The sequence below is a fragment of the Triturus cristatus genome, chromosome 8 (genome assembly GCF_964204655.1).
Source record: "Triturus cristatus chromosome 8, aTriCri1.1, whole genome shotgun sequence".
Classification (NCBI taxonomy): Eukaryota; Metazoa; Chordata; class Amphibia; order Caudata; family Salamandridae; genus Triturus; species Triturus cristatus.
Window position 1 is genome coordinate 1083249823 of NC_140591.1, and position 15682 is coordinate 1083265504.

Sequence of the window (15682 nt, forward strand, 5' to 3'; positions counted from 1 at the left end):
TACACCCTGTAAATCTAGGTGTATAGGATTGCTCTTTCTATGGGGTATAACTCTTAATTGCTACTGGCATTGTGTTACAACCTGGTACTGTAAATTTTACATGCAGATGTTGCTCCCCATCAGTGCGGTGCATCTCGTAACCAGGGTCACACAGTAATAGAAGCCCCATTATATTCTCTTTGTTCGTTCTGAACTGTATTTCATTGCTGCTGAAAGCACCTGGGGGACAACATGTTTTCTAGTTATATCATCAAAAACTGTAAGTTCTATACTGTTGGTAGGAGTTGTTTAGCCTATGCTTCATCGTATATTGGGCTCTCAAGAAACCAGTTAACGCCCAAATTTACCAACATATTTAATTAACTTTTCCCCATGAAATGAAACAATAACTTCAAGATGGTCATTTTTGACCTGTTAGCCCAGACGCTTGCTTTCCATACTGTGCATTTAAATTCTCTTTCAGACCCTTTTTAGAGATGTGTTTACTGGCTTTGTCTTGAGCATCTGTTGGGGTGCTCCCCTACTTGTGAAAGTATGTCAACTAAAACCAGCTGGCTGGCAAGTGCTCAGAAGCACTTCTGTAAGCATTAGGTATGGGCAGCCATCCCAAAAGTTCTTACCTGCTGAGTAACAAAAAGTGGAGTTCACCGATAGGCCTACGTTCTGCCACAGGCATGTTGGTCACCAGTGCGTTAGTGAAAAACAAAGGGAAAGGGATTCAGCCCTTTGCCATATGCAGCTGGCAGATCAGAGCTTCAAGACATGGTAACTGACAGTCTTCCAAACTAATTTGTGGCGAACATGTCACAGGGCAGAATCATACTGCAAGTCTTCAGTGACAATGACCATACAGGGAAAAGTGAGGCAGTTTGGGGTCGGCTGAGCTCTTGTTACTGCAGCCCGGTAGCAGTTGTAACTTAATGCGACTTCCAGTTTACCTAGCCACCTCATGAAGCAGAGTGCCATATGCATGGAGGGGACCCAGCGGGTAGGTACCACATTATACGAACTGTGGTATTTGATAGTTGGGCTTGATTCACAAAGGTAAGCTTACACTTTTGGGTGAATGTATTATTTTTTGGGTATCCACAAACTACAAGTTTAATTTTACTGACAGTAATTTTATGGCTGCGAAGGCACCCGTTTGTGGCGCAGACTCAGCACATAAAAGACATGCTCGTCCTATATTTTTGTGTGCGGAGTTCTCCGCCCCAACTGCGGCGTATACTGTTGTGAATCAGGCCTTAAGAGTAATATACACATAGATTGTGCTGTAGAAGCACATCAAATCTTTGTTGTGTGCTCATCAACAAAAGATGCTATTTCAGCCTTTTTCCAGCGAAAGATATCTGTAAGTATCTGTCCCTCCAAAACAATTTATCATAAGGCATGTCTACAGCACCGCATAAATCACAAATATGTAAGCCTCGTGAAGGCATAAAGCCTTTACATTGTAGTATATATCCGTCAAAGAGACCTGTAGCTCGCTTCGGAGAAGTGAGTGACTCAGCAGTGTCACTAGAAGTTAATTTTAGTGGGGGCACACATAGGTCACAGATAAAACTGGTGGGGATCACCTACAAAACTCAACCATACAGCTAAATGTTCGTGCATGTTTACATATGAGGGTTTTCTTACATTGTTTAAATCTGAATATGTGTAAGTGTGTATATATATATATTTATATGTATGTATAAATGCATACAGAAAGTCATATTCAAAGATATACGCAAAATAGAAGCTTTACAGTGAAAGGTAGCTGTACAAATTAATGTGTTTGGGAAGGTGAATTCTGAGTGTCCTCTCCCCCTCCAGCACAGCTATTCCTGGCCTTTAGATTGCCATTTTAAAGCCGCACAAAGAATAGTTTTCTTTTGAAAGGTAGCAGTTAGGAAGCCAGCTTAAAGGGCTGCTGAAGGTTCTGGGACTGAGGCTAAGGCCATCATTTGAGAGCAGGCCAGCTAGCAATTTGGGTGACGTGTGATTTCCTCCCCTTGCCTCGGGGGCAAAAATAAAGCTTTTCAGGATCTCGTTTGGTGAGAACCAAGTAATCACCCCTTCATCCCGGCTGTGTTCCCGCTCCCTCGCCGTGAAGCAGGCGGACTCTTCGTAAATCTCCGTGACACATCGGGATGGCGGCCATTATCCCGCGCACAAAAGCGAGGCTTGCCGCCAACAACAGGTGCGGAGCATTCACGCCGCTCCCCTCACAAGGGGGCAATCCCGCCGGCCGAACAAAGCATTCCTCTCGGCTTGCAAGCCCGGGGGCGATGTTACCGAGTGGGGCTATTTGCAGCTGTTAGTACCAGTGCTAGTCTGGCTGTACAGAGGCAAGAGTTCTGAGGTGAACTCTTTATGACTTTCACAAACGCTCCGGCTTTCCTCAGTTTCTTGGAAACATCAAATATACCAACCTTTCGAACGAATCCTCTCCCAGCTTTGTTATTGGTGATATACGCTGCGTGTGTTGGATAATTCCGTGGGTTCGTAGGAGGACGGGTGCTTTGTGGCGGAAGCTTGCATGCCTGCCACTTGTTGCTACCCGCACTGCACTGAAGGACGCTTCTTTCCTCATGGGGACCCCTGGTGTGTTTGGAGGAAGGCTGTATCTGCAGCTGTTGATGTTCTATGATTCGTCGAAGCTTGTCTTTTCTACTCAGACTTTGTGTACAGCCAACTTGTCGTATTGTTGCTCATGATAACTTAAATGTCACACATCAGGGATAGCTTAAGGATTTTGGGGGCCCTGGGCAGTGCTTAATTTGTAAATGGATAAGTGCCGGGGCTCTCGTCGGGAGGCCACTGCAGCTTGCACCTCACATAACCCATGCCAGCGCTGCCAATGACAGTACATACACAGCTACTAACCTTCACACTCCTACAAGTGTGGCAAGTCAGACTATTCCAGGACCACAATGCCAGAAAAATGGCTTGGGAGGCAGGTATTAGTAAATTAATGTACTAAGGTATTAATGTAACTTGAAAAAATAAACTGCCTTTGTTGTGTTCATACCGAAAGTAGCAGGACAGCGCCACCATGTGGCAGACTGTCCTTGCTTTGGTGCCGATCGCTGGTTTACACCGTTGATTAAAAAGGTGATTCATTTACTATGATGAGCCACTTCTGGGTGCAGAGTTCTGTAGCAGGAACCAGTAAATCAGAGGGAGCGCGCGTGGGAGAGTGCACGTCTAGCGAGTCCGCCGACCGTTATTGTATTGACGAGCTATCACACTTATGCCGAGCTACAGATAATCCTCCGGGAGACTGGAAGGGTGGGGGGCGCTTTCGAAACAAGGGGCTTGTTTTGTTACTGGGGGGCTATTTTTTTATAGCAAAATCGGCCTACCCTAAAAACTCATAAGTCCACTGTGCAGTCTGCACCAAGCCCATGATGCTGCCAGCCTCCCCTTCTCCAGTTCCTTCTGGCCGCCCGGCGCCAGCAGCAAGCACATTGTAGAGCGCAGGCTCAGCGCACTCTTCACACGTGCTAAAGCCTGCACTGCTTTTTTCATATATTTACATAATATTTAACGCCTATGCTCAGCGTGGCACATAGCATAAGCTTTAAATATGCAATGCGTGTCTGGACGCCCCAGTACGCAGGAGCCCCTCACTTCCGGTGCGTAACCCCTCCCTGACTGCCCCTTGCCTTGCACTCGTGCACAGTGCTCCCAGGGTGCTTCTCTTGTCTGTCCTCGAGTTTTGGACCAAGATTGTGTGAGGCTTTCTCCAGGGTCGTCGAGCCACGAGGACAGAGGGCGGCACAGGTAGAGCGGCCTGGTGGTGGTGAGTGACTTGCTAAGTTTTCATTGTCCCACCTTAACGCGGGCCACTTCAATGCTTTCTCGCCTGGGCCATAAGGTGCTGGAAATAGGGGAGTGGGCGCTGTTTCATCACTCCCAAAATAATTAGGGTAGAGTTCAAAAGGGGAATGGAAAATAAAATTCCTTTACTGTTTTTTCTTTTCATCTTGTCAGGTTTGCTCTGGGAAGGGCCGGACTGGGAACCGAACCACAACCGGCCCTGGCAAAGTGCTCGGCTGTCCCCCCCCCCCCCCACTCCCCCAGGGGGTGGCGGATGCCGTCGAGGTCTTTGCCAGGGCCGGTTTTCAGCCGATTTTGTTACAGGGCCGATTTTGCAGAAAAACGGCCCTGTAACAAAAACGGCCCCCAGAGGCCCAAAACCGGGCCCCACCTGTGCGGCGCACCGAGGGATTGCACAGTGCCCGCTACGGCCATTCTGGCCCTGGCTCTGGGTTCAAGCAGGTCTAAAAGGCAGGCTATGTCATCTGACAAATTGATGTTTAATATTTTTAAACGGATAGTGGTATTTACTTTTATCCCTGTGACAGTAAAGTTAGTCGCTTTTGTAAATCAAACTATCTGTAAAGGCCAAGGAACTGCACAAATATAAGTATATCAGCATTTAGAGAAGTGAAGCACGTTATTTTGTAATTCTGAAGTGTGATGAAAACAATAATTTTGATAGGATCAAAATTAATCATGGCACCTTATTGGTGTTGTGCAAATTGTAAATATTTTCTGAAGCCCAATTTCTACTCATTATCGTTTGAATGGTACATAGTTTTAGCAGTTAATCTACATGTCAGTGGGATTTTTTGGCAATTTCAATGGAAAATGTGCTGTCAGTAAATGACAGAGCGCTACCACAGCATGCTTTAGTAATATGTTTGCAACCATGGTTCTACAATTGCTCCACTGCATACATACCACACCCTCGCCACCTCCGCCGGAAAGGGCAAGGCTAATTTGCTATGCTTGTTCTTTGTGTGATGATTTGGATTTTTCACAATCCTATGACTTCAGTGATGGCATTGTCATTTTAGCCAATTTGTTCCAAAATTGTGCTTTAAATGCACTTTCAACTTCATCCTTCAAAATGATCACGGTGCTGGGGAACCTCCTATCAAAATCTTCCTTGCGGAAGGCTACCTTGCTGAAATTCAGATCATGTATTACATCTGGCTTTCAGTAGTGCCAGATGAAGATGTGGGTGGAGCCAATATAGTACATGGGTGGTGCCAATCGAAAAAGTGGGTGGAGCTGGGGGAAGTGGGTGAGGCGTCCTACAAAAATTTGAGCACCTGGACTTAATATTTTACAAATTAAGCACTGGTTACATGAAACATAAACACAACATTTCTCGGCAAAATATCTGTAATAGACTCTCAAATATCACCCACATTAAAAATAAAATGAAAGGAAAACGGTATTTAAAAAATCTGTTCAAGAATCATTCACGGTCATCAGGGCAAGACCCTACAGACCAGAACTGGTTCTAATGGGGCGCCCTGAAAGGCTGGGCCCTGGGACAGAGCCCACTTTGCCCATGCCTTAAAACGTCACTGACGAGCATGTCTTTTACTCAAGCTGTCGATTGTTGTTCATGCCTTGTGTGTCATGCTGATCATGACAATTGCGGAGGAAACACAGTCTACTCTTGTGCATAATGCCTGTGGACAAAGCTTGTGTAGTGCCGCTTATGTAGTGTGTGTTATATGTTTCTCCTCTTGCTGCCTGTGGTATGTATGGGTGAAGCTTACCCTCATTTTGGTCACACGTGATGAAAGCATTTCCTTCTTTTGCTAATGAGGTGTGTTGAGGACACTTGACCTTCTGGCGGCCATGCTCAGGAGGTAGGTGGTTAAGTCATGACCTGCGCTGACAAGTCCTGCATGGACAGCAGAACGCTTTATATAAGAACAATTACAATAAATGCGTCTTTTAGCTGGTTACATTACATTTCCCACTGTTCAGGTTTCAGGTTACAACTAATCAACTTAGGGAGTTTGTGTTCTGATTCCATGTTTACACATAGGTTCAACTATAGGACTTAGGCATCTAAACATATTGTTTATCTCCTCATTAGGTAGGAACTGCCGATGGCTGATAAGCCAGTGCCAGTGTCAGCTCTATCCAGACTTATCTGCTGCCTGTGGTCAGGAACGAGGCAGCTGAACCTTGACATATATTATTTACAGGGTGAATAATTTCATACTTCTTTGTATGTCTGAGTTTGGAAAAGCAATTGATGATGTGATTTTTATGTGATTTTTTTCTCCTAAAATGACACTGCGTTTGCTTTTGGGGTGGATTGCTAGCGCCACCTGTCTTTAGCCCATGTTGTATTTTGCAGAGTTAATCTTCATCCAAGGGTATGAGTCTAGTTGATTGAAGTGCCCCAAACAAGAAATGGCTTCCAGGGGATCTACATGGTTCTTCTCTCAACCTCAAACCTCAAGGTAGCCTTTTACAATCACAATGAGTGACTCAAGACCCCAATGGGTAGAGTCTTTCCCCTGGGACATCCAGCAAAGCCTGGGCGGGCATATCATGGGCACAAAGTATGCACCACCAAGCTCAAGATGCTGAAAGGAGTCCAGTGCAGTGAAAGCACACAATACCCATGCATCTGAGGATTCTATAATCTAAATGAAGAGTTGGTGGTTCTATCCCAGGGAAGGGTCTATATCCAGAAAAATTGTGCTAGAAATTAGGCAATTAAGTAGACTCCGCTTGCAATACTGACGTAACGTTGTTAGATTAAAAATAAATTCACAAATTAATTGGGACTCTATCAAAGACATTTAAAAACAAGGGGCCCTATTCACAAATGTAAATTTGGTCGTAAATGTAACTTTATTACCACATTCACCCTTTATTAGTCCTGCCAAGAATTCATAAACAGATTCCTAGAAGGCATGAATGCATTTATTGCTGTGGATTTCTCCAAAACAAGTGTGGAGGTATGCACAGAAATACATCCAACTCAAGAGGTGGGAATGGGCGTTCCAAGGCTGGTTTTGCTTTGGAATTGGGAATGCCCACAAACTTGGACATTTATGGGCATTTACAAACTTTGATCCAACTCCTTTCTACCATGGAAATTGTCTGCGATTCTTCCAGGGATTAGAGTAACTCCCTTTGCAAGATGGGATTGGGGAGTGGAACAACCCTATATGTGTCAGGTGTAGAGGAAAGGCTTTCTCCTTGGGGAAAAATGTTTTTTCCTAGGAGAAACAAAAGTGCATTTGCATAATAGCTTCATTGCTCCTATTCTGACATCTCTCCAATGGAGAACTTTGCACAGTAGAAATAAGATCCTGCAGGACATGTCACATGACATTTCCAGTAGTATTCCATGAAAACCTGTGCCTGTTGCAGTTTTCCAGACAAACTAACCGGTAATGCTCGTGAATAGGAAATAAACTTAAAATTACATTCAGGTGGGTCCTGATTCGGACCCAGGCACTGCAACATATCTCTTTTTCTGTCTGCCACACTCCTTATTTCACACATCTTTGGTTCTGTATACCCAACGTTCTCTCTCTAACGTATCTATCCATCCTCTTTTCCCTTTTCTACAATTGTTCCATCTGTCTCGTTCCATATCCTCTTCTATACTTTGTCTTTTTCTTTAGTTTTATCTTCTCTCTTTTTCAATTGTGTTTCCTTTTCATCATTCTACTTTATTTCTGTCTCATCCGATCCTTTATCTCTATCATTCATCCCTCTTTTGACTTCTCCATCTCCTTCTCTGTCTACCTTTCTCCTTCTCCCATTTTATCTGTGTCTGCTGGTTACATGCCTGTACCTTCTTCTCTGTCGCACTCTTGTTACCTACTCTCTTTTTTCATCCCTCCATATTTTGTTTATCCTTTGCACATTCTCTTTCTTTCCTCTCTAGCCCCTAATCATTCTTGCTCCTTTCACTAGCACGATTTGGTCCTTTAGGTACACTTCTTTACTCTGTGCCTCATGTATTACTTTCCATCCATTTTTCCTCTCGCATCATAATTTTCTCTCTTCTGCGTCCTGCCTTTTCCGTGTGCTACTACTTTTTCTTTTTCTTCTCCCTATTCACTATCACTTCTTTTCGTCTTTTTATGTCACTTCCTCTCAGTCCTCCTTTCCTCTCTTTATTTTTCTGTCTTTATTCTTTGTTTTTTTGTCACTCTCTCCATTTCTATATTTGTACCTTTCTTACTCTCTCTGTATCTGTATCGCATGTTTCACTCTCCCTTTTTTCTCTAATCCGTCCTCGTCATCTTACTATCTCCATATTTTCCGATTGCCCGGGCTTAGATGACGATTTGGCCTACTCTCGTTTGCAGCAACTGTTACATTTCTGCAAAATATTCCAACCCTTAATAGGTGGAGCTTGTCAGTAGGTGCCACAATGTGAGAGATGCCACTGCTTGCGTTGTACCGATAAAACATACAGGGGCAGATTTATGTTTCCTGGCGCATCCCTGCAAATCAGCAGGGATGCGCCAGGAAAGATGCGTCACGCAAGTTTACCCTTGCGCCACCACAGATGCACCGCATTTACAATGCAGCGTATCGTGGCGCAAGGATAAACAGATGCGTGACGCATCTGATGGCGTAAGGGCGGCGCATTGCTGGAGTCATGTAGCAAGCACGACGCAACTCCAGCAATGTTTAGGGGCTGGCCATACCTAACATGCTGCGTCATGCCTTACGCCTGCTTCAAGCAGGCGCAAGGTTTTGACGCAGCAGCGTCGGAATAGTGACTGAGTGAAATCTTGTAGATTGCACTGCGTCACTTTTCCGAGGCTTTTTCCGATGGAACGCCCACCCTGCATACATTAAACCTGACGCAGGTTTAATGTGGCGCAGGGCTTTACACCGTGACGCATCTCCATAGATGCGTCACAATGTAAATAGGGCACAACGTGGCGCGCGGTTTACGCCGCCGCTGCGTCACAAAAGTGACGCAACGGCGGCGTAAAAGTGCCGCAAGTCTAACATAAATCTGCCCCACAATCTCTGTCTATGCCGACACAATTACACTATAGAGCAAAATGAAAGTTTTTGCATGAGGCCTCCCAAACTCCCTTTGCAAAAAATTCAACAAGTGATGAGGGAAGACAGTGAGATAGCTCAATGATTTAAGATCCCACTGCTGAGATCTTTGTGCAGGCTGCAGGTGTGATATTATTAACATGGCTGGGCCAATTCAGAAAATCTGAGGTCGACACGGTTTAAACCATATAGTACGAATCTCTCCTATTTAAAGCACCATGATGCACAAAAAACGTGGTAGTAAGCACTACATTAAAACACATCATGAGAAACATTTTCCTTCCACTTTGAAACTCTTGGTGTGTTTCTGACAATAGAGAAGCTTCAAATTCGGCTTCGTTTTAAATGTGTATCAGATGGCGGGAGATAGAGCCAATATGAGTTTCAGTGTTTATCACAGGGATAAGGACAAAATTTAAACCAAAGGGAGCTCTTTTCCAATTGTTAAATATATTGCGGCCTACAACCACACCCAAACTTTTTTGGCGGGTTAAGGGTTAACAAGTCAACCAATGGAGGCAGGGCTATGACTTCAAACAATGGGGCGGAGCTGGCTGCAGAGCCCATACAATAAAATAGACGAGAAATTGTGCATATTAACATATTGGTAAAACTTGATGCGATTACAACAAAAAGCAACTTCTACAGATTTCAGTACAAAGCACTTTAAGACCCGGCGTTTGTACAGTTATATCAAGACAGAGAACCTCGCCCAAGTCTCCGAAAATTCAGTCTGTGAAATGACAATGAACTGGTGAAATATTTTTAAAACTCTCCACTCTGATCTTTGATCAAAGGTACGTGTTCAGGCTGCTCATGGGAACATTGCAACCTATGCTTGTTTGAGGCTGCACACATGAATAGGTCACAGAATATTGATTTTAATGGGTTAACACACCACCCATCTTCCATTCCTCCTGAAATTGAATAAGTGAGTTTCAATCTGTTGGAACTATTACTACCTGGTTATTATTGTGCTAGGAAAGTGTATTATTCTAAATCAAAATTAAGTAATTTTGTTACTTCCCCACTTTGAGCAGTTCTCATATGCGATGATGGAGCTACATCCATGCAAGAAGCCACTAGGCCTGAAAAAATCACCAAAAAGTAATTTGCCTTGAAATAACTTTGCAGTAAATGGTGTTCTCACATGAATTTGATACAAGTATTCCTTCGAATTCCAGAACACATAGATTGTGTGGCTAATAGGCAATGTCCTGCAAAGAAGGGCACTCTACTAGATATAGTGGCTATTAATGGTATTTGTTTTAACAGAAACCTTGCTTTGAAATCTGTTCTGAAGTCCTCAGCACATTAAGTGACGAATCCACAAACTTTCAATCCTGTTTTTAAATCATGCAGAGGCAATGCGTATTTTGAAAAACAACATTTAGCACACATTTCTCTAAAATTCCTTTGAGAAGAATGACCATATTCTCTATAAAGGTTGTTCCTAAATGCCTATCCTAATTATAGGAATTAGCCTGGCCTGGATAGAGAAAAGGACAACCTTTAATTGGGTGCAAGAGAAACACAGGCAGGCGGCATAGTTACAAATGTGTCATTGTAACTCTGGGACAAAGTAGGGTTTTTTTGTGCAGTGCTTTTGCATTGGTAACCAATTCACCCTGTGTAAGAGTTATGCTGGTTTTGACAAACTCAGGTTTAGTTTGGTTTGGTTTGGAAGCATAGTAAAGTTTCTTAAGCATTTTGCTGCCAAACTTCACTAGTTTGGTGAGGCAGGACACAGTGATGCAGGACCTACACAAGGGAAGTGTGGGTGTATTGCCTTTGCATAGACACCATCCCAGAGGAAAAAAACCAAGGCAATCCTTAAGGGAAATTCTACATCTGTCTTACAATGTAGTTTGAGAAACGGATCAGGTCTATTTCTCATCCCCTAATCATCCCCTAATCCCAACCAGATATACCTAAACTACCTCCAGTCTGTCCTCTCTCTAAAGAATGATCCTTTCCTTTTTATCAGATACATTTTGGTGTTTTTAGTGGTACTACATATCCCGTAATGGCAGCTTCAATACATCAGGAGCAAAGACAGAGAGAACATTAAGGGCTTCATTTGGAGTTTGATGGAGCCGAGGCACCTCCATAACTCTGCGATGCTTTCAACCGAGCAAACCTCACCATTTCTCCGATCTGTCTAGCTCTGGCGGAAAGACTGTGGTCTTTGTGTATAACCAACATCAATGCTTGAGTATCTTTTTAGTTATGCTCTGTATAAGACGTAATCCTAGTGCAAGAGCAAAGACAGAGCTGGGAGTTGCAGGAAAATGGACAGAATAGATGGGTCCTCTCGCTATCGCTGGTTCTCCCCTACCCCCCACACACAGATCCACACCCGCAACCCACTCTTCCCTCCTATGTTTATAATATGTACTTGTATAGTAGGGCAGACATAGAGGTGGAGACTTATGAAAGGTGAGGTTACACCAGGTAGAAAGATTTGCAAACTAGGTGGGGTTGGTAACCCAAAATTGAGATTCATATATTGTAATACTATGTGCCTGTTTGCATACCATTATGATAAAAGCATAGAGATAGATATAGAGACTAAAGCCATGGTTCCAATTTATGTAGAATTCAGTTGATAGTTAGTGCACATAATGATTGCTGCTACCCTGGCGCGGGGTATCGAATGGGTACCATATTAGCTTCTTAGTTCCCCACCTCAGAATGGAGCTGAAGCCTAACAGCGACGGCTGGCACGGGTGCGCAAGGTGGGTCGGGAGGAGTGGGGGGGGGGAAGTCGACAGATGATGGAATAGGTGTAAATAAATAAATAATACCTATTGTGTTGTTGGTCTACTTCCCCCCGCCGCCCCCTGCCCCACCTCCTCACCGCGCTTACCTGTGCCGGCCGCCACTGAAGCCTAGCATGTGGAATCAGTGTTTACCAGACGGATTACTGAATTATATGTATTTATGTCTGAGCATTTTGTCCTGATAGATATCCTCAGGCTTTTTTTTTTAATGTCATGAGAAAATTGCAGAATGTGGAAATTAATGCACGACTCAGAATTCTGATCCTGTGGAAACATCTATTCTTGCATGGATCTGACTATAAAAATAAAACTTTGAATCAGGGTCGAAGTAAGACTGTAGCTTTATAGAAGGCAGGGATAGGTCATGCCACTAGAGTTTTGCCCAGCTCTGTGTTGCCTCTATTATGGATTTGCAGTGTTATTGGGTTTATACGCTGCCTCTTTCTCCTACTGAGGCACCAGAATGCATTTGTAGAGGGATTCCTTGCTACTCTGTGCACTGCTGTAGATGAAGCAGTGCATTTTTTTCGTACAGCCGATAATCAGTGTTTTTTATCTCATGCATCATGACCAGATATATGCTCTTAATAAGTTGTATTTGTCTATGGCTCTATGTGAATTTGAAGAGAAAATGAGTGAGAGCTTAGGCATTCAGTTCTAATTAATGGACAGAAGTGTGTGTGTGCAGTATTGTTTGAAGAATTTTGGTGTATGGATATGGCTGAAAAAAATTAATAAACAAGCATGTAGCTGTGCTTGCACATGGGTGTAGGAGGGGTCTCTGAGGATGGACACTGCGCACAAGCCTTTACCTCCCATCTATAGAGCGGTCTGCATATTTAAATTCCTAACCACATAGAATATGGTGAATTTGTAGTTCCAAACAACGGCGGACACAATGACCGCACTACCCTATGTTGTTCCCTTGTTGTCAAATAGTAGTCGGATGCAGGGTGAGCGTGCAAAAAACAAACTCCAGCACTCGCCGTTGAAGAGTGCCAACTGCTTAGCAGATAACTGAAGGATCGGATTGGTGGAGTGGTGCACTGCTCGTTATTATGACAGTAGTGGTCAATTAATTAATGAGTCTTGATATATAATAAGTCTTGTTTATTTCCCAAGAAATAGATTGCCAGCCAACGCGTTTCGTTCAAGAAGTGAACTTCTTCAGGGCAAGTATGGGCGCTCTTGTTGGATCGGAGCAGAAAGATGGCAAATGTACAGCGCGGGGGCCGCCTTGATAAGGGCCTGTATGCGCAACGTCTGTAATACGGCCTGCAGAGGAAGCTGTTCACTCAAGGAAGAAAGTGTGGTGAGCGGTCTGCCTATTAAAATTCCTAACCACATAGAATATGGTGCTAGAAGTGCACAAAAAGACAAGAGCTGCACTTGGAATGTGCAAACTCGGGGATTCGGGCAGTTACAAGGTCTGAGAGTGCATCCACTCAAACACAAAAAGCCTCTGTGGAAGGAAAAAGCCATATGAACTTCACAGTACAAAGGAGCCCACAGCAGCCCTAATGCACTTTCCTTCAGGCAGCAATTACCTGGGATCAGGAAAGTGTACAGGGTTGGAGGGCTGCAACATTAATTAGAGTTATTGCTAACACCTGATGACAGAATTTAGCATTTTTTTCAGTTTCAGTTTAAGCAGTGCATGATTTTACAAATGGGTTCAAAGCATTTGGAAAATAAAAGAAAATAACGTTTCTCAGATCTGCGCGATAAGCCTTTCAAGAGTTTAGGAAAAAAGTGTAATGCCAGTGCTTCTCTCTATTACATTCTGATGGAATCTTGCATTCTCTATTTTTTGTTGAAGTTACAGTGTGGTGAAGGACCCCAGCTGTGTATTTGTAGATGTGGTGGGATGTGACAATTGGGCCTTTTGCCCCTGCTGATCTGTCGCAAGCACTTTAATTAGCTTACCATGTCCCCGATTACAAGTCAGAGTACTGCCGGAGTGCAAATTTTGCTATACTAATTACCAGAAGTGTGTAGTGACAATCCACCAGTAATGCGCATTTAAGAATTGAACCCTACTGAGTGGAGAAGTGCTATGTGAACCCTTACAAATTTATTTTTAAATTGTTTTTTTTTTAAAAAGCCATATTTAACAGGCAATATCCAGTATTGTAATCCCTTTTCAATGAGGTTTAATACTCACATTTACCAACTTAGCAGATGGCAGACTTATGAAGGGGGCTGTGGTAAAAGTGTGCAGAGGGCTGTGGTCTGCGGTAAGGCAGACGTGCATGGGGGTGAGGAGGGTGAAGGAAGGAGTGGTAAATGCTGGCTGCGAGGGGGAGCATTACATAATGCTCATCCTGTGCCTTTTCTGAGGTTTGGGCGGGGTTCATAGAAGGCTTTCAGACTACAATGCAGGCTTTTCTCACAGTGATTTTACATGTTGGATTTTCTGCCAGGTAAAAATTGATTTGTTGTTCCTGCACCCAATATAATCAGGGTGCAGGAACAACCAAAAAAATCAAATCAATCAAACAAAAAGATGATGGAAAGAATGCTGAACATTGTCAAATATTCACCCCCAGTACAGAGGTATGGGCGTAAATCCATTGTTTTTTTGCTCACCATGCCATTCCAGTTTGGACCCAGTGATACCCGGAAACCAGTCCCAGGATGCTTGTTTCCAGTTCCGGGAGGACCTGGGCTGGCAGTTCAGGCTGGACTTTGCCCATGGGAGAAAGGTCAAGACAGATTTGCATGTGGCTGGGTCCAAACTGGGGAGGCGTGGTGAGCAAAATAAACTATGGATTATGCCTAGTTCTGTGACTGAGGGTGAATGTTTGGTTTATTCATCATTCCGTCCATCATATGTTCTTTTTGCGTTACTCACGGTGAAGTTAGCCAATAGATCAAGTGGGCGGCAACCATGCCGTAGTGGGCGTACAAAAAATGCGAATGAATCAGTAATAGACCAATAGAGGCAGAGAGCAGGCTGAAACCCCCTATAAGTAAATATATTATACATATAATTTTTTTTATATTGAAGGTCTTGGCTAAGTCCAGAGCTGAAAAATCAAGTATAAGAGAAGGACTCGCATAAGCAAAAAGACAAACTGAAAACGTGGAACAGTAACCAAGATGAGCAAAGGCAAGAGTAAGGATGAGAGTTTTGGTAAACTAAAAAGTACAGAAAAACACTGTACAAATGTTGAAAAGTTATTAACTACAGAGGTGAATAACTTTGGAGACGTTGACGAAAAAAGTAATAGAAGAGGCCAAAAAAATAATACCTATGTTAAGGCCAGATGATGAAAGGGGTGGATAGAATGGAAACAGTGGAATAGCTAGGGTGCCATAGGCTGTAATTCAAGCAAGGACAATGCCCTCCCCCATCCTCTGGTTGGGTAGTAAAAAAAAATGTAATTGGGGTGCCCAGAGCCCCCACTTACCTTGGGCCTTGGTACCACTGCACCTACTGCACTACCAATAGCTATGCCTGTGAGTGGAAGATGGCAAGGGAGAGGCATAGAAAAAAAAGGAGCAGGAAAGAACAGAACTCCAGTCATAATTATGCGGAGATGAAGAGAGCGCCGTCTCATCCAAGACTGTAGCCAAAGCTTTCTTTGTGGAGTTAGAATGGGCCCTTTGTGTTTAGCGTGCATTGAAGTGGAGTCCTTACGGCGGCTCTGTGGTCCCAATGCGTTTCATTGCAGAGCAGCTGGGGATCAGCTGAGCAGCACAGGAGCCCATTGAAAGTTTGCCAACGCGCCTCAGCAGCAAGTCATGGCATGTCTGCTGGGCCAAGCACTTCACGGCGGAGTCTGATTTGGCTTGTGGATTCTGAAGTGTATTTCGAGATGCTCTGCTGTGTCTGATGATCTTAAATTAAGATGTCGAGCTTGTCTGTTAAAAAGGACAGTGCTTCTTCAAGTGCCCTGAAGAAGGTTCCCATGGAAACTCTCGAATGATGCCTTTGATGCTTTTTTTCATTACTACTGATGAATTTTGACAGGTGGTTTCCTATCTTTTCCAGCCAGACAGTTGCAAACTCCTTTATCATGGCAACAAAACAAATGAATTTGCGGCAT

At 43.7% G+C, this 15682-nt stretch overlaps 1 protein-coding gene across 1 annotated transcript in view; it reads left to right on the plus strand.

Annotated features, from left to right (window-relative positions):
- ST6GAL2 (ST6 beta-galactoside alpha-2,6-sialyltransferase 2) overlaps positions 1-15682 on the plus strand; it is a 262980-nt gene that overhangs the window by 115747 nt on the left and 131551 nt on the right. The window lies entirely within an intron of this gene.